Source organism: Anomaloglossus baeobatrachus, chromosome 12 (genome assembly GCF_048569485.1).
Source record: "Anomaloglossus baeobatrachus isolate aAnoBae1 chromosome 12, aAnoBae1.hap1, whole genome shotgun sequence".
Lineage (NCBI taxonomy): Eukaryota > Metazoa > Chordata > Amphibia > Anura > Aromobatidae > Anomaloglossus > Anomaloglossus baeobatrachus.
This window is the reverse complement of record NC_134364.1, coordinates 36,563,244-36,581,665: the sequence shown is the minus strand read 5'-3', so window position 1 is coordinate 36,581,665 and position 18,422 is coordinate 36,563,244. Positions and strand designations below refer to the sequence as shown.

At 46.2% G+C, this 18,422-nt stretch overlaps 1 protein-coding gene across 2 annotated transcripts in view; it reads left to right on the top strand.

Annotated features, from left to right (window-relative positions):
* The first annotated feature begins 10,853 nt into the window (after positions 1-10,853).
* The window catches only part of LOC142257853 (spectrin beta chain, erythrocytic-like), a 155,674-nt gene continuing 148,105 nt past the window's right edge, over positions 10,854-18,422 (top strand). Inside the window, exons 1-2 of one of the 2 annotated variants that reach the window (XM_075330105.1) lie at positions 10,854-10,923; positions 11,005-11,074. The gene's annotated coding sequence lies outside the window, so the exon portion shown is untranslated. The other variant, XM_075330104.1, reaches the window with a different exon arrangement.

Genomic DNA, 18,422 nt, shown 5'->3' with positions numbered 1-18,422 from the left:
CCGAAAGTGACTTTTCACTGAGCCTGGATTTCCTATCTTTCATGTTGGGGATTCCTCTATCATTATGTTTCTGTACCGGAATAAAATCGTTCCAATTTTTAAGTAGAATCTTAAAAAAAAAAAAAAAAAAAAATTAAATGACCACGACAAGATAACATAGTACATTTCCGCCATGGGTCGATAAGGAAGGTATCAAGCTGGCTCAGGAGCTGAGCCTGCGTTCTACCAGGTAGATGGTGACTGTTACATAGTCAGCCAAAGGCTGAGCTACATAGAACCACAATGTCACCCCACTCTACCAATACTGGGGTATTCCAGTAAATAATACAAGCATCCGAACAATCACAGGTTCAAGTCTCCTAAAGAGATAAAATAATGAAATAAACCTAAAAAAATTGGAATGAAAATAAATTGCTCACCGTGCACTAAATGATGGGATCCGTCCTTTGTTTGCAATTGTATTTAAAGTACAGCCGACTGTCTGAAAAGAAATCCAAGAAAAAGTTTATTGGCACATCAAAAAAATAAAGTGTTTAAATCTTATTGCATAAATATCAAACATTTAAAATCTGATGACTCTATCACTAAGGGCGCACAGGACACCAGAAACACGTGTTTTTTTTCTATTACCAGCATATGGATTTTAATTTGTTTGATACTTATGGAATAATAGTTAAACATTTTATCTATTTTTTTTTATTTTGGTGATGTGCCAAAAAACTTCATTTTCTTTGTCGCTCCATTGGGAGACCCAGACAATTGGGTGTATAGCTACTGCCTCCGGAGGCCACACAAAGTATTACACTCAAAAGTGTAAGGCCCCTCCCCTTCTGGCTATACACCCCCAGTGGGATCACTGGCTCACCAGTTTTGTGCTTTGTGCGAAGGAGGTCAGACATCCACGCATAGCTCCACTGTTTAGTCAGCAGCAGCTGCTGACTATGTCGGATGGAAGAAAAGAGGACCCATACTAAGGGTCCCCAGCATGCTCCCTTCTCACCCCACTTTTTGTCGGCGGTGTTTGTAAGGTTGAGGTACCCATTGTGGGTACGGAGGCTGGAGCCCACATGCTGCTTTCCTTCCCCATCCCCTCAGGGCTCTGGGTGAAGTGGGATCTTATCGGTCTCCAGGCACTGAGACCGTGCTCCATCCACAGCTCCTGGGAATCTGCTGGACATGGAGCGGAGTATCCTCAGGGACATGGCCCTGCTACGTTGAGGTACTCTGTGTCCCTGTGGGGACCGCGCACGGACACACGGCAGCATTGCTGGGTGTGTTAGTGCGCCAGGGACGGCGGCGCTGCCCGCACTAGTGCCATCGCACACTACAGCTTGCTGGGTGTGTTAGTGTATTAGGGGACTACCGCGCTAACCGCCGTTGCCATTTTTATTTCGGGCGCGACTGGGACTTGTGGTGCGCCGGGGACTTCTGCGCCGACCAAGGCTTATATGCCGGCCGCGCTTATCACTCGAGTCCCCGGCTTGCGCGGCCTAGTCTCACTTCGTTTCCGCCCACAGACCTGCCAGTCAGGGTAGGGGCGTGACGCTGCACAGCACGGCAGCGCTGAGAGCTGGAGTATGCTTTGCATACTCCACCCCTCTCACTGTGTGCACTGTGAAACCGGCAGCGCTGAGAGCTGGAGTATGCTTTGCATACTCCACCCCTCTCACTGTGTACGCTGTGAAGCCGGATTCCCGCATTTTCTCAGGCACGCCCACGGCTTCCTCCTCTACACAGGACGCCGGCAGCCATTCTTGTCAGTGTTTTCTGTAGCGACAGAAGAGACAAGTTTGGGAATCCCTGGCAGGGATTCGGATAGTCACACAACCGCTGTGACCAGGCGTTAAGCAGCACCTGTGGGGCTGACTCCACTAGTGCCGAAGTGCACATATACATATATGCTTATTCACTATGCATTGCATTGTTTAGCTGCATTTTTGTATATACCCTCCTTGATTGTGCGGAGGACATAACAGCATATTGTCTGTGTAAATCAGAGGTGCAGAAGCACATGTTTTCTATGCAGCCGGTACAGCATGTATGGCTATATGGCCGGCAGTGTACATAGACCCCCATTGTATACTACGGAGTCTCTGCTAATCGTCAGGACATGGGGACGGAGCCTGCAGTATTTACTGACAGTTTTTCTGAGACTATGGCTATGATACTAGAAGCCTTGCAGTCCAGACAAGTCTCTCAAATCCATGGCCACTGTTCATTCATTATCCATGGTCCCCCTCAGTGGGAACAGCTTTGAGCTCCGAGGGTGTCATGTGCTTCCCAGAGTGACGGCTCTGACACGGACGACAGTCCCAGACAGCCTGAGAGACTCACTATGAGCGGCCCTCGACTTCATCACACTAGTCAGGGTCCTAGCAGGACTCTCTGTGTGATGTGGCGGAGGTAGCTGCTCAAGATCTAATCCTGAGACCGCTCTCAATCTGGATACACCTGATGGTGACGCCATAGTCAATAATCTCATAGCGTCCATCAATAGAATGTTAGTTATTTCTCCCCCAGCTCCTCCGGTGGAAGAGTCAGCTTCATAGCAGGAGAAATTCCATTCACGTATCCCAAGCGTAAATTAAATACTTTCCTTGGCCACCCTGACTTTACACAGGCAGTCCAGGAACACCACGCTTATCCAGTTAAGCGCTTCTCCAAACGGCTGAGGATACACGTTATCACTACCCCCTGACGTGGGCAATGGCTGGACCCAGTGTCCCAAGGGGCATCCTCCAATCTCCAGCTTGCAGCTAGATCCATAGTTGCAGTGGAAGATGGGGCTGCACTTAAAGATGCCACTGACAGACAGAGGGATCTCTGGTCGAAATCCATCTATGAGGCTATCGGCGCGCTGTTAAGCATTCGCAGCCGTAGAGGCACTCCAAGCTACTTCAGCTTGTCTTACACAGATGGACACGGTCACACGTACATCTGTTCCGCAAGTGTCATCCTTAACCGCTCAAATGTCTGCATTTGCGTCTTATGCGATTAATGCTGTCCTAGACTCTACGACCCGTACGGCAGTGGCGTCCGCTAACTCCGTGGTTTTACACAGGGCCTGGGTGTTAACTGAATGGAAGGCAGATTCTGCTTCCAAAAAAGGGCTTAACCAGTTTGCCTTGTTCTGCTGACCGACTGTTTAGTGTGCGTGAGATGTTATCATTAAACAGTTCAAGAGTAAGGATTCTTCCTTACCTCAGCCCAGACAAAACAAATCCCAACATACCAAGGGACAGTCGGGGTTTTCGGTCTTTTTCAAGGCTGGGGCAGGTCCCATTTCTCCTCGTCCAAGGAGGACTCAAAAGGATCAGAGGAGCTCAGTTTCTTGGCGGGCTCAGTCACGCCCAAAAAAGACAGCCTGAAAGCCCGCTTCCAAGAAGGCTTCCTCATGACTTGCGGCCTCCTCTCTCCGCATCCTCGGTCGGTAGCAGGCTCTCCCGCCTTGGCGATATTTAGCTGTCACAGGTCAAAGACCGTTGGGTGAGAGACATTCTGTCTCACGGGTACAGGATAGAGTTCAGTTCTCGTCCTCCAACTCAATTCTTCAGAACTTCTCCACCTCCCGACCGAGCCGATGCTCTTCTGCAGGCGGTGGGCACTCACTCTAAAGGCACAACGAGTGGTGACCCCCGTTCCTCTTCAGGAACAAGGTCACGGTTTTTACTCCGAATTATTTGCGGTGCCAAGAAAGGACGAGTATTTCCGTCCCGTTCTGGATCTAACACGGCTCAACCAGCTCGTGAACACCAGGCGGTTCCGGATGTAATCCCCCCGCTCCGTCATCGCCTCAATGTTTCAAGGAAATTTCCTAACATCGATACACGTCAAGGATGCTTATCCCCACGTGCCGATTGATCCAGAGCTCCAGCGTTTCTACGCTTTGTTATAAGACGCGAACACCTTCAGTTCGTAACTCTGCCTTCCGGCTGGCGATAGCCCCACGGGTCTTCGCTAAGGTCATGGCAGCAGTAGTACCAGTCCTGCAATCTCAAGGTCACTCTGTGATCCCGTATTTGGGAGATCTACTTGTCAAGGCACTCTCTTAAGGAACTTGCCAACACAGCCGAACGTTGCGCTGGAGACTCTCCAGAGTTCGGGTGGATCATCAACTTTTCAAAGTCAGATCCGACCCCGGGCCAATCACTAACATATCTAGGCATGGAGTTTCATACTCTCTCAGCGATGGTGAAGCTTCCGCTAGACAAACAGCGTTCACTACAGACAAGGCTGCAATCTCTCCTTAGGATCAGTCGCACACATTGAGACGCCTCATGCACTTCTCACGTAAGATGGTAGCAATGGCGGCAGTCCCTTTCGCGCAGTTTCATCTGCGTCCACTACAATGGGACATTCTCCGCCAATGAGACGGGAGGTCGACGCCCATCGACAGAGACGTCTCCCTTTCTCAGGCGGCCAAAGAATCTCTACGGTGGTGGCTTCTTCCCACCTCAGGGTCAGAAAAAAGGTCCTTCCTACCCCCATCCTGGGCGGTAGTTACGACAGGCACGAGTCTATCAGAGTGGAGAGCAGTTTTTCTCTACCACAGGGCTCAAGGTACGTGGATTCAGCAAGAGTCCACCCTTCAGATCAATGTTCTGGAAATCAGAGCAGTGTATCTTGTCCTACAAGCCTTCCAGCAGTGGCTGTAAAGCAAGCACATCCGAATTCAGTCGGATATCTCCACAGCGGTGGCATACATCAACCACCACGGAAGAACACGCAGCCGGCAAGCCTTCCAGGAAGCCGGCGGATTCTGACGTGGGTGGAAGACACGGCATCCACCATATCCGCAGTTCACATCCCAGGCGTGGTAAACTAGGAAGCAGACTTCCTCAGTCGCCAGGGTATGGACGCAGGGGAATGGTTTCTTCACCCGGACGGGTTTCAGGAGATCTGTCGCCGCTGCGGGATGCCGGACGTCGACATAATGGCGTCACGGCACAACAACATTGTCCCGGCTTCATAGCACAGTCTCACGATCATCGAGCTCTGGCGGCGGACGCCTCAGTTCAACATTGGTCGCAGTCCCGGCTACCTTATGTGTCCCACCTCTGGCATTGTTGCCCAGAGTGCTGCGCAAGATCAAGTCCGACTGTCGCCGCGCCATCCTCGTCGCTCCAGCTTGGCCGAGGAGGTCGGGGTTCCCGGATCTGTGGTACCTCACGGTAGGCCAACCGTGGGCACTACCAGACCGACCAGACTTGCTGTTTCAAGGGCCCTTTTTTCCATCTGAACTCTGCGGCCCTGAACATGACGGTGTAGCCATTGAGTCCTGGATCCTAGCGTCTTCAGGATTATCTCAGGAGTGGTTGTCACCATGACGCAGGCCAAGAAGCCAACGTCCGCCAAGATCTACCACAGATCGTGGAAGATATTCTTATCTTGGTGCTCTGCTCAAGGAGTTTCTCCCTGGCCATTTGCATCGCCTATTTTTCCTTCCTTCCTACAATCTTGGTTGGAAAATGGTTGGTCGCTCAGCTCCCTTAAAGGACAAGTCTCAGCGCTATCTGTATTTTTTCAGAAACGCCTAGCCGACTTCCGCAGGTACGCACGTTCCTGCAGGGAGTTTGTCTTCTCATCACTCCGTACAAGCGGCCGTTAGAGCTCTGGAGTCTGAACAAGGTTCTAATGACTCTCTTGAAGCCGCCTTTCGAGCCTTTGAAAGTTGTTTCCCTTTTCCGTCTTTCACAGAAAGTGGCCTTTCTAGTAGCGGTCACGTCTCTTCAGAGAGTGTCCGAGCTAGCAGCGCTGTCATGCAAATCTCCATTCCTGGTCTTCACCAGGACAAGGGGGTTCGGCGTCCGATTCCGGACTTTCTCCCTAAGGTGGTATCCCATTTTCATCTCAATCAAGATATCACCTTACCTTCTTTGTGTCCTCATCCAGTCCATCAATTTGAAAAGGATTTGCATCTGTTGGATCTGGTGAGAGCACTCAGGATCTACATTCCCGCACGGCGCTCCTGTGCCGCTCGGATGCACTCTTGTCCTTGTCGCTGGTCAGCGTAAAGGGTCGCAAGCTTCCAAATCCACCCTGACTCGGTGGATCAAGGAACCAATTCTTGAAACCTACCGTTCTGCTAGGCTCCCGGTTCCCTCAGGGCTGAATGCCCATTCTACCAGAGCCGTGGGTGCGTCCTGGGCATTACGGCACCAGGCTACGGCTCAGCAGGTGTGCCAGGCACCTACCTGGTCGAGTCTGCACACTTTTACCAAGCATTATCAGGTGCATACCTACGCTTCGGCAGACGCCAGCCTAGGTAGACAAGTCCTTCAGGCGGCGGTTGCCCACCTGTACGAAAGGGCTGTTTGACGGCCCTACCACGAGGTATTCTTTTACCCACCCAGGGACTGCTTTTGGACGTCCCAATTGTCTGGGTCTCCCAATGGAGCGACAAAGAAGAAGGGAATTTTGTTTACTTACCGTAAATTCCTTTTCTTCTAGCGCAAATTGGGAGACCCAGCACCCGCCCTGTTTTCTTAGGGTTTTTTTCGGTACACATGTTGTTCATGTGAATGGTTGCAGTTCTCCGATGTTTCTTCGGATTGAATTGGTCTTTAAACCAGTTATTGGCTTTCCTCCTTCTTGCTTTTGCACTAAACTGGTGAGCCAGTGATCCCACTGGGGGTGTATAGCCAGAAGGGGAGGGGCCTTACACTTTTGAGTGTAATACTTTGTGTGGCCTCCGGAGGCAGTAGCTATACACCCAATTGTCTGGGTCTCCCAATTGGAGCTAGAAGAAAAGGAATTTACGGTAAGTAAACAAAATTCCCTTCTTTCTTGTTAACATAAAAAAATGTCACTCCAAATCTTCCATTTGAAGAACAGATGTCCTTGGCCACCTGAAAAAGAAGTCATGTGCGAAACCCTTAATGGTTTAATAGTAGCAATCAGAACTTGCTCCAGTCGCTGCTCTTAGGAGCAGTTACTGGCTGTATAACACGCTCTGCACCTCCCTTGTATAGAGTGGGCTCAGCTGTTGAGCCCGTTCCATACACCCACATATAAGTGCATTGTAAGGCTGCGTCCCTGCACTCTTTGCTCTTCTGCCTCCCCTACATGTGGGTTCTTTCTTCTCCAAGCCCCCCCCCCTTCCCCCGGAGTATGTACGTGCGTCACAGGCCCTCTGGGAGTGCTTCTAGAGTGTGCATGCACCCTGCTGCCCCTCTCTTAAAGGGCCAGCGCGCCACTCCCGGGAAGTGCCTTTCAGTTTATCCCTGAATGGTACTGGGTATTTAAGGCAAGCTCCCACTAACGGAGTTGCCTGTTTAATGACCTAGTTTAGCTAGTTAGTGTCCAGTGCTTTAGTTAGCTGTCAGGTCCCTCTTGTCTGTCCCGTCCATTCAGTCCTGTTTTCCTTTACCTGTCATTTCAGTCCTGTCAGTACTAGTGTCCCTGCCTTTCTGTCCCGGTCTTGCATCCAGTCTGTGTTCCCGATGGCCCTCGCCACACTAGAGACTGCCTGTGTTTCCCGTTGTGCCTCCAGCGTCAGCTATCCCGGTGGTCACACCAAAGACTGCCTGTCCTTCCCGGCCGTGCCTCCAGTCTCTGCTATCCCGGTGGCCCTTGCCAGTCCAGAGACTGCCTGTCCTTTCCGGGCATGTCTCGAGCCTCCGCTATCCCGGTGGCCCTCACCACACCAGAAACTGTCCTTCCTGGGCATGTCTCCAGCCTCAGCTATCCAGGTGGTCAGACCAGAGACTGTGCCTGTCCTTCCCGGGCATGTCTCCAGCCTCAGCTATCCCGGTGGTCACACCAGAGACTGTGCCTGTTCTTCCCGGGCATTTCTCCAGCCTCAGCTATCCCGGTGGTCCTCACCACACCCGAGATTGTGCCTGTCCTTCCCGGCCGTGCCTCCAGTCTCCGCTATCCCAGTGGCCCTCGCCACACCAGAGACTGTGCCTGTCCTTCCCGGGCATGTCTCGAGCCTCAGCTATCCCGGTGGCCCTGACCACACCAGAGACTGTGCTTGTCCTTCCCGGCTGTGCCTCCAGCCTCAGCTATCCCAGTGGCCCTCGCCACACCAGAGACTGTGCCTGTTCTTCCCGGGCATGTCTCCAGCCTCAGCTATCCCAGTGGACCTCACCACACCAGAGACTGCCTGTCCTTCCCGGGCATGTCTCCAGCCTCAGCTATCTCGGTGGTCCTCATCACACCAGAGTCTGTGCCTGTCCAGCCCGGTCGTGCCTCCAGCTTCAGGTACCCCGGTGGCCCTTGTCGTACCAGAAACTGTCATTGAATGAGGATATGACAGAGTCCCAGTTGTCACTCACATGGTCACAATATCGTCATTGGCTACTTTCAGCTTCAGGGCAAAAGTCAATCTTATCTACACATGTAATATATTCGCTATGTCCATAGCAGGTTATGCATGCCATATTATATGTCCGTACAGCAAGGATTCTTCTTACTGCCTTGTGCTAGGGAAAAGCACTCCGAATACTCACAACAAAAGTGTGTAATTAGAAAACAGCCAGTAGAGGGCACTATAACTGCACTCTGAACTTTACACTCGCTTCTAGAAAATGCGATGAGTTTGTTTCGCCAACTGCATAAATAAATGCAAAATGCTAAAACCTTGTATTTGGTGGGGCACATGTAACTTTACAAATGATGGGACTGGGGGATGAAGTTATTTAAAGGGAATCTGTCAGCAGGTTTTTGCTATTTAATCTGTGAGCAGTATGAATGTAGGGCACATTGAAAATGGCACCTCTGCAAGAATAGCATATAGACCATTTACAGTTTAATAACTCATAATAGTGCAAAATCCCACCCCCTTTAGAGATAGAAAAAGGCCCCTGTGCAGCTTCCACCAATTATATATTGATGTAGGAGTAGAATGCCTGATACCAGTTATGTCACTTGATCAGAAGCTTGTAGTTTGAATACAATCAGTGTTTTATCAGCAGGAGCTCATCACTGCAAGACTAGGTGTCACTTGCCAGGCAGTCCAGCTAAGCTGTGTAACACCACCCACAACACTGATTGGCAGCTTGCTGTCAATGTATACAGGAAGCTGCCAATCAGGGGTGTGGGCGGCGTTATACACAGCTCAGCATTCAGAGATCTGCTAGATCTACAACAGAGTGATCAGGGATTCTATCAAAACTGGACCAAGCAGCCCAGTAAGTAATACATGCCTGGAATCGGGCTTTCTGCCCCTACATCATGCTGCTGACAAACTCCTTTTAAGTAAAAGTAATTTTTATAAAAGGTACACCAAATTCTGCCTCTTAATGCCACTTGGACGTAATTTATAAGTGTATTGTCTGCAATCCTAAAAATACTCTGACACACTATGTCTAGTTCTTTACATAGATCACAAATCTTGGGAGGCAGAACCTGACCATTTGCCAATTTTTGCGTTATTCACCTTCCATGCCGCTATAATGCCAGGACTGTGGGTGGCGAGATGCTGAAACTATCAATGCTGCGTGGTTGCAATTTACAATGGGATTTTTGCCATCCGTTATTACTGCGTTCCGCATATTGGATATTTTGGTTCTTGGATTTTTCACTGCTCTCTACCGGCTTGTTTGTGAGCCATTTTTGGTGGAGAACTTGTGAAGAGATCTATAATAGATGCATACAACTCCTGTATCCATCCTTCCTGTAGCATTGCATGACATTGCCATTCAGAATCAAGAAGAGCTGAAGAGATACCTATCGACTTATGTACAGGTAGGTGATTATTTAGGGTGTTTGTCATTGGGTGTGAGAGGACAGCTGGTGAGTGGCGCAACATGAAGGGAAAATCAGGGAAGAGGACAATGGAAGGTCCTGGCGATAAGGAGAGGGAAACCGGGTCATCGCCTTACACTCACATGAGTCTGATCCCTGCACTCCCTACCGTTACTAGTCTGACCTTTTTTCCCCAATGCGGTGTCACATGCCTAGGCCCAACGTCGGACTGGCTACCGGAGGAATCTCCAGTAATGCCAGGCCTGGATTCAGGTACCTGCATTGCACTCCGGAGCTCTCACCTGAGCTCCAGAGTGCAGCTGAGACTGTACCACGAGCGCCGAGTGATTGATTCCCCGGTGCTTGCGGTTCAGTTCATGTCAGCTGCAGACAGGCCGGGCTGATCTCCGGTGCTCTCACCTGAACTCTGGAGATCAGCCCGGCCTGTTTGCAGCTGTCATGAACTGAACCGCAATCGCTGGGGAATCAATCACTCAGCGCTCGCGATACAGTCTCGGCTGCACTCTGGAGCTCAGGTGAGAGCTCCGGAGTGCAATGCAGGTACCTGAATCCAGGCCTCGCATTACTGGAGATTCCTCCGGTAGCCAGTCCGACGCTGCCTAGGCTCTTGCTGGACCCTAATTGTTTCTGCCTAGTGTGAAGATCAGCAGGTGGGAAAAAGCACAACAACAAACACTCCACGGCTTAACCAGCAGGAAATTTCTCAGCTGCAACAGGAATGAACACCTACGCTTCTCCAGAGACAGGCTCCTTCAAAGTGAACAGTATAGAATGAACTATAGCCAGCATAGGAAGAGTGGATATTTATAGGAGAAAGGGGTGGCTGCAATTGAGCTTACAGGTACCTGTTGGATCACTGCAGGATAGAAAGGAACCTTAATCGTTTCAGCACAGGATGGCATTAAATACCCTCCAACTCAGGGTAAACGATGAGTGGGCACTAAAGAGGATCTGCGATCAACTATACGCTGGGACCTTCTGATCCCAGATTCCCCTGAGATCACATCAGTCTTGACAGTGTTGTTTCATGTCGCCCCAATAAACGTATGACTGCCTTCCATTTGGGCTCAGCTCCCTGTGAGAGATCCGTCAGTGATGTGTCCTGCCAGCCGTGTCATTCCTCAGCTGACTACGCGCTTCCCTTATAGAGAGAGTATCTGGGCACAGGAATGTCCCTGCTCACTTACTGATAATCTTATTTTGGAACGTGGGGTGGGTCTTGTGGTTGCAAAGTGTCGAGCGCTGTGTATTAGTGACCTTTTTTTCAGCTGTCCTTTCTCCTTTGTCCCTAAGTTTGACTTCATCTTTTCCATTGTGGTGGTGACATTGGATCCAACGAGAGGGTTGAGCTGCGGGGAACAAGGTAACACCTCATTTTCTATTCCTTGTTTAAGCTTTTTTGTTTTTTACATTGACATTCTTTATTAAGTAATTATCTAACTTCTCGTTTCTCTTTCTGCGAATCTGTACACTTTCTTTTTGTTAGATCTTATAACTTAAAAGGTAACGGATACTATGGACCCGATTCATTATTGCATTTGTGCCCTTAGATTTTCATGTTTTAATTTGGAACTTATTCTTCTATTAATTTATATTTTATATGTGATCAATTGTAAAGTGTGTGTGTATATATATATATATATATATATATATATATATATATATATATATACGGTGCATATATCTATATAGATATATAGATATATTTTTTTATTTTATTTTTATTTTTTTATTACTTTTTTTTGGGGTGGATGTTTGTCATTGCGGGTGGGGTTTGAGTTTTCCAGATGTTTTTGTCTGATTTATCAATTATGACTCGTTAAAACATTTTTACTTTAGTTTTGTGCATCAGTTTTATGGGTATGAGGCATGTTACACGCTTTAGAGCACATGTTGCTACATGAATTTTTGTCAAAAATTGCAATATTCTATAGTAACAGCAAAATGAATGAGATTTGTAAAAGTCTCATTCACGCAATGCATTTTTAAAAAAACAAAAAAAAAAACAAAAAAACTAAACATGTTAGTTTTTATCAAAACGTATCCAATTCATATATTATATAAACCCAGTGGAAATTATGTGTTTTATTAATGTGTGTTTTATATATATATATATATATATATATATATAAAACACACATCATTTCCGCTGTTTTTTGTTGACCATTGCTTGTTTTTTTCATGCAGTAAAAACGTATCAAACATTCTTCATGTGAATGTACCCATATGTGTCATCTTTCATTATAATGCTAGGGTCAGAAACCATTAGTTCCCAGGAAATGTTCTAGTGCCACTTATATTCCATTTTAATAAGTAAGCTGTTCTTTATATATATATATATATATATATATACAGTTAGGTCCAGAAATATTTGGACAGTGACACAATTTTCGCGAGTTGGGCTCTGCATGCCACCACATTGGATTTGAAATGAAATCTCTACAACAGAATTTAAGTGCAGATTGTAACGTTTAATTTGAAGGTTTGAACAAAAATATCTGATAGAAATTGTAGGAATTGTACACATTTCTTTAGAAACACTCCACATTTTAGGGGGTCAAAAGTAATTGGACAAATAAACCAAACCCAAACAAAATATTTTTATTTTCAATATTTTGTTGCAAATCCTTTGGAGGCAATCACTGCCTTAAGTCTGGAACCCATGGACATCACCAAACGCTGGGTTTCCTCCTTCTTAATGCTTTGCCAGGCCTTTACAGCTGCAGCCTTCAGGTTTTGCTTGTTTGTGGGTCTTTTCGTCTTAAGTCTGGATTTGAGCAAGTGAAATGCATGCTCAATTGGGTTAAGATCTGGTGATTGACTTGGGCATTGCAGAATGTTCCACTTTTTTGCACTCATGAACTCCTGGGTAGCTTTGGGGTCATTGTCCATCTGTACTATGTAGTGCAGTCCGATCAACTTTGCGGCATTTGGCTGAATCTGGGCTGAAAGTATATCCCGGTACACTTCAGAATTCATCCGGCTACTCTTGTCTGCTGTTATGTCATCAATAAACACAAGTGACCCAGTGCCATTGAAAGCCATGCATGCACATGCCATCATGCTGCCTCCACCATGTTTTACAGAGGATGTGGTGTGCCTTGGATCATGTGCCATTCCCTTTCTTCTCCAAACTTTTTTCTTCCCATCATTCTGGTACAGGTTGATCTTTGTCTCATCTGTCCATAGAATACTTTTCCAGAACTGAGCTGGCTTCATGAGGTGTTTTTCAGCAAATTTAACTCTGGGCTGTCTATTTTTGGAATTGATGAATGGTTTGCATCTAGATGTGAACCCTTTGTATTTACTTTCATGGAGTCTTCTCTTTACTGTTGACTTAGAGACAGATACACCTACTTCACTGAGAGTGTTCTGGACTTCAGTTGATGTTGTGAATGGGTTCTTCTTCACCAAAGAAAGTATGCGGCGATCATCCACCACTGTTGTCATCCATGGACGCCCAGGCCTTTTTGAGTTCCCAAGCTCACCAGTCAATTCCTTTTTTCTCAGAATGTACCCGACTGTTGATTTTGCTACTCCAAGCATGTCTGCTATCTCTCTGATGGATTTTTTCTTTTTTTTCAGCCTCAGGATGTTCTGCTTCACCTCAATTGAGAGTTCCTTAGACCGCATGTTGTATGGTCACACCAACAGCTTCCAAATACAAAACCACACACCTGTAATCAACCCCAGACCTTTTAACTACTTCATTGATTACAGGTTAACGAGGGAGATGCCTTCAGAGTTAATTGCAGCCCTTAGAGTCCCTTGTCCAATTACTTTTGGTCCCTTGAAAAAGAGGAGGCTATGCATTACAGAGCTATGATTCCTAAACCCTTTCTCCGATTTGGATGTGAAAACTCTCATATTGCAGCTGGGAGTGTGCACTTTCAGCCCATATTATATATATAATTGTATTTCTGAACATGTTTTTGTAACCAGCTAAAATAACAAAACTTGTGTCACTGTCCAAATATTTCTGGACCTAACTGTATATATATATATATATATATATATATATATATTACACACACACATACAGTACATACACACATACTACAGTTCAAAAGTTTAGGGTCACTTAGATATTTCCTTATTTTTAAAAGAAAAGCACATTTTTTTTCAATGAACCTAACATTAAATTAAACAGAAATACACTTTATACATTGTTATTGTGGTAATGACTATTTTATCTGCAAACGTCTGTTTTTTAATGCAATTTCTACATAGGTGTATAGAGGCCCATTTCCAACAACCACCACTCTAGTGTTCTAATGGTACATTGTGATTGCTAACTGTGTTGGAAGGCTAATAGATGTTTAGAAATCCCTTGAAAACCCTTGTACAAGTATGTTAGCACAGCTGAAAACAGTTTTGCTGATTAGAGAAGCTATTAAACTGACCTTGCTTTGAGCTAGTTGAGAATCTGGAGCATTACATTTGTTGGTTCAATTAAACTCTCAAAATGACCAGAAAAAGATAGCGTTTATGTGAAACTCGACAGTCTATTCTTGTTCGTGGAAAAAATGGATATTTCATGCGAGAAATTGCCAAGAAACTGAAGATTTCCTATAACTGTGTGTACTGTTCCCTTCAGAGGAGAGCACAAACAGGCTCTAACCAGAGTAGAAAGAGAAGTGGGAGGCCGCGCTGCACAACTGAGCAACAAAACAAGTACATTAGAGTCTCTAGTTTGAGAAATCAACGCCTCACAGGTCCTCAACTGGCAGCTTCATTAAATAGTACCCGCAAAACGCCAATGTCAACGTCTATAGTGAAGAAGCGACTCCGGGATGCCGGCCTTCAGGACAGAGTGGCAAAGAAAAAGCCATATCTGAGACTGGCTAATAAAAGGAAAAGATTAATATGGGCAAAAGAACACAGACATTGGATAGAGGAAGATTGGAAAAAAGTGTTATAGACAGACAAATCGAAGTTTGAGGTGTTTGGATCACACAGAAGAACATTTGTGAGTGGCAGAACAACTGAAAAGATGCTGGAAGAGTGCCTAACGCCCTCTGTCAAGCATGGTGGAGGTAATGTGATGGTCTGGGGTTGCTTTGGTGCAGGTAAAGTGGGAGATTTGTTCAAGGTAAAAGGGATTTTGAATAAGGAAGGCTCACTTCATTTGGCAAGGCCATGCCATACCCTGTGGACAGCGCTTGATTGGAGCCAATTTCATCCTACAACAGGACAATGACCCAAAGCACACCTCTAAATTATGCATGAACTATTTAGGGAAGAAGCCGGCAGCTGGTATTCCATCTGTAATGGAGTGGCCAGCCCAGTCACCAGATCTCAACCCTATTGAGCTGTTGTGGGAGCAGCTTGACCGTATGGCAAGAAGTGCCCATCAAGCCAATCCAACTTATGTGAGGGGGGAAGCATGGGAAAGACAAAATTGTCTGGGTGACCCCAAACTTTTTAACTGTAGTTTGTATGTGTATATATATATATACAGTATACATATATATATGGTTCAGCTCTGACCAAGAATTTGCCCACACTTGTCCTGTAATAAAATAATTTTCTTATGACTGCGGGATGAACTGCGGTTATTTGGAATTTAATTCAGTTATTTAAGGGCTTGTTCACACTGTATTTTCCAATATTTTTCAAGGGTAAAAAAAATGCTACACTTTATAATTCCAGCAAAGAGAATGAGATTTCTGAAATTCTTGTTCACATGCGGCTTATTTTATTTCCCTGCAGGTTCCAACTAACAAAGCGTCTTTTTATTCACATCTACACCATGTTACTTTTTTCAGCAGTTTTGCAGCATTTTTCACCCATTTAAAGCACACCAATCACCAAGATTTTCTTATAAAAACTGAAGCCAGTGCAATACTGGCACTATCAGGCTGATCATTCATCATACCTATAGTTGTCAGCTAGGATGTATTGTTTTTTTAAATCCCAGCAAGTAAAGTTTGTAAAATGAGCAGCTTTTTGATTGGCAGCAGCTGCGGAGCAGGTAATAGCCTGGGTGGGTTTTCATAGTGATGTCTGTTGCTCCTCTCCCTTTTATTTATGCTAATTCCATTCTAGCGTTTTACTAACAGTTGTGACTATATCCCAGTCGCTAGGAGGACCTTGGGCATGACTGGCTTGGTTAGTGGGTGTGACCTGCTTGGTTAGTGGGTGTGCTGATGTTTCCTCCCATCCACTATAATGATGCACTCCCCATTTGGGGGTCTTACCCCCATACCCCTGCTTCTATTATAAACAACTCCATGCCTATGTGGACGTAGAAAAATAATGTTGCTTCCTGGTATCAGCTATGTTGGTGGAGGCCCCGCCCCTTCTGGTCACATATATTACGTCAGCAGAGGTCTTTCTACCACTGGGATGTAGCTGTTATTTTTTACTAATATCTTCACTAGGATGGCTAGAAGGACATCTGCTGATGTCATACCCATGTGTCCAGATGGGTCGGGGCCTCCACCAACATCAAAAATCAAAATCAAATCTTTATTTTTATATAGCGCTACCATATTCTGCAGAGCTTTACATACATCAGGAACACTGTCCCCATTGGGGCTCACAATCTAAAGTCCCTATCTGTATGTCTTTGGAGTGTGGGAGGAAACCGGAGAACCTGGAGGAAACCCACGCAAACACGGGGAGAACATACAAACTCCCTGCAGATGTTGTCCTTGGTGGGATTTGAACCCAGGACCCCAGCTCTGCAAGGCTGCAGTGCTAACCACTGAGCCACCATGCCGCCAACATAGCTGATACCAGGAAGCAACATGATTTTTCTACATCCACGTGGTCCTGGAGTTTATTATAATAGAATCGGAGATCTGGGGGTAAGATCCCCAAATGGGGGGTGTAGATGGGCGAACCTCTATTTGCATCATTATAGTGGACGAGAGGACACATCACCATGCCCACTAACCAAGCCAGTCACACCCAAGGTCCTTCTAGCCACTGGGATATAGTCACAACCATTAGTAAAACACTATAATGAAATAAGCATAAATAAAAAGGGAGGAACAACAGGCAGGGGGGCAAAAATCACTATGAAACCCCCCTCCAGCGATTAGCTGATCAGCAGCTGCTGCCAATCAAAAAGCTGGAGATTTTATAAACTTTACTTGCTTGTGTTTCAAAAGACATCCGAGCTGATATTCTGAACTGAGAACTAAAGGTATGTATAGAATCAGCCTGATATCGCCAGTATAGCACTGGCTTTAGTTTATATAAGAAAATCCTGGTGATTGGTGATCCTTAAATGAATGGGGGGGGGAACGCGTACAAAAATGTGCAAAATTTACTCCGCTTTTTTTCCGGAAAACACTGTTTTTTTGGTGCAGAAAAATCTGCTGCAAATACGCAATGTGTGCATTTGGGTATCTAAAGGGAGAAACTTTTTTGTGGCCTGGAGGTGAGATTAACACAACTGCCAAATTTACCACGCGCCTTTTTTTTTATTTGATAAGTAGGTTCCTGAAGGGCGTGAGGGCTAAAACTAGTAGCCAGCAGATAAGGCTGAGCTCTGAGAACAACTGTTATCTGGTGATAACGTTGTGTGTAGGATCAGAGAAAAAGTTTTGAGATGCGGAGGAAGCAGTTTGAAGACACCATTTTAGTATATATGTATGTTAGTGTGGATGTTTACCTGTTTTGGATCATTACTGCCTAATTTATACCACCTGGTAGTCGGAATGCTTGTTCTTGACAGGCACACAATTGAGTAAAACGCTCATTCACTGAATGTGATAATTTTTAGGCTTGCTTAAAAATTATCGTTATCCTTAGCACATCTACTGTTTGCATAGCACCGTATGTTAGCAAGAATAATTATGTTCTGTGCACATAGAATATCGATCGACCTGTATAAACTGGCCATTAAACGACTCAGCTTGCATGTAACTGATCTACGTCCTTAATGGCTGTGATTGTTCTGTGGAAACCCAGCCTTAAAGGGGCTTTACTTGCAACGACATTGCTAACGAGATGTCGTTGGGGTCACAGAATTCGTGACGCACATCCGGCCTCGTTAGCGAAGTCGTTGCGAGTGAAACGCAGGAACGACCGCTAACGATCAAAATTACTCACTTAATCGTTGATCGTTGACACGTCGTTCTGATCCCAAATATCGTTGCTGTTGCAGGACGCAGGTTGTTCGTCGTTCCTTCGGCAGCACACATCTCTATCTGTGACACCGCAGGAACGACGAACAACATCGTACCTGCGGCATTCGGCAATGAGGAAGGAAGGAGGTGGGCGGGCTGTTCCGGCCGCTCATCTCCGGCCCTCCGCTTCTATTGGGTGGCCGCTTAGTGACGCCGCTGTGACGCCGAACTAATCTCCCCCTTAAAGGAGAGAATGTTCAGCGGCCACAGCGACGTCGGTGAAGAGGTAATTGCGTGTGACGCTGCCGTAGAGATAATGCGATGTCGCAGCGTGTAAAGCCCGCTTTAGATCGATGCAGTAGCAACCAAACCGGTAACCACCTCACCATTGATTTCAATAGGAAAAGTTGCCACTGCTGGCTACTTAATTGGCGAATGAGGGTCACGGTAAATAAGACGCCACATATTAGGCATTTATTTCATATGCAATGGAATTATATAGAGCTCTTCCAATTCTGTAATTTTACATGATCTGTACAGAAATTAATGACTGTATTTTTACTTACTGTTCTAAGAAAATTGTCATTGACACAGATAAAATGAGTAATATTCCAGCTCTAAGGTGGACCT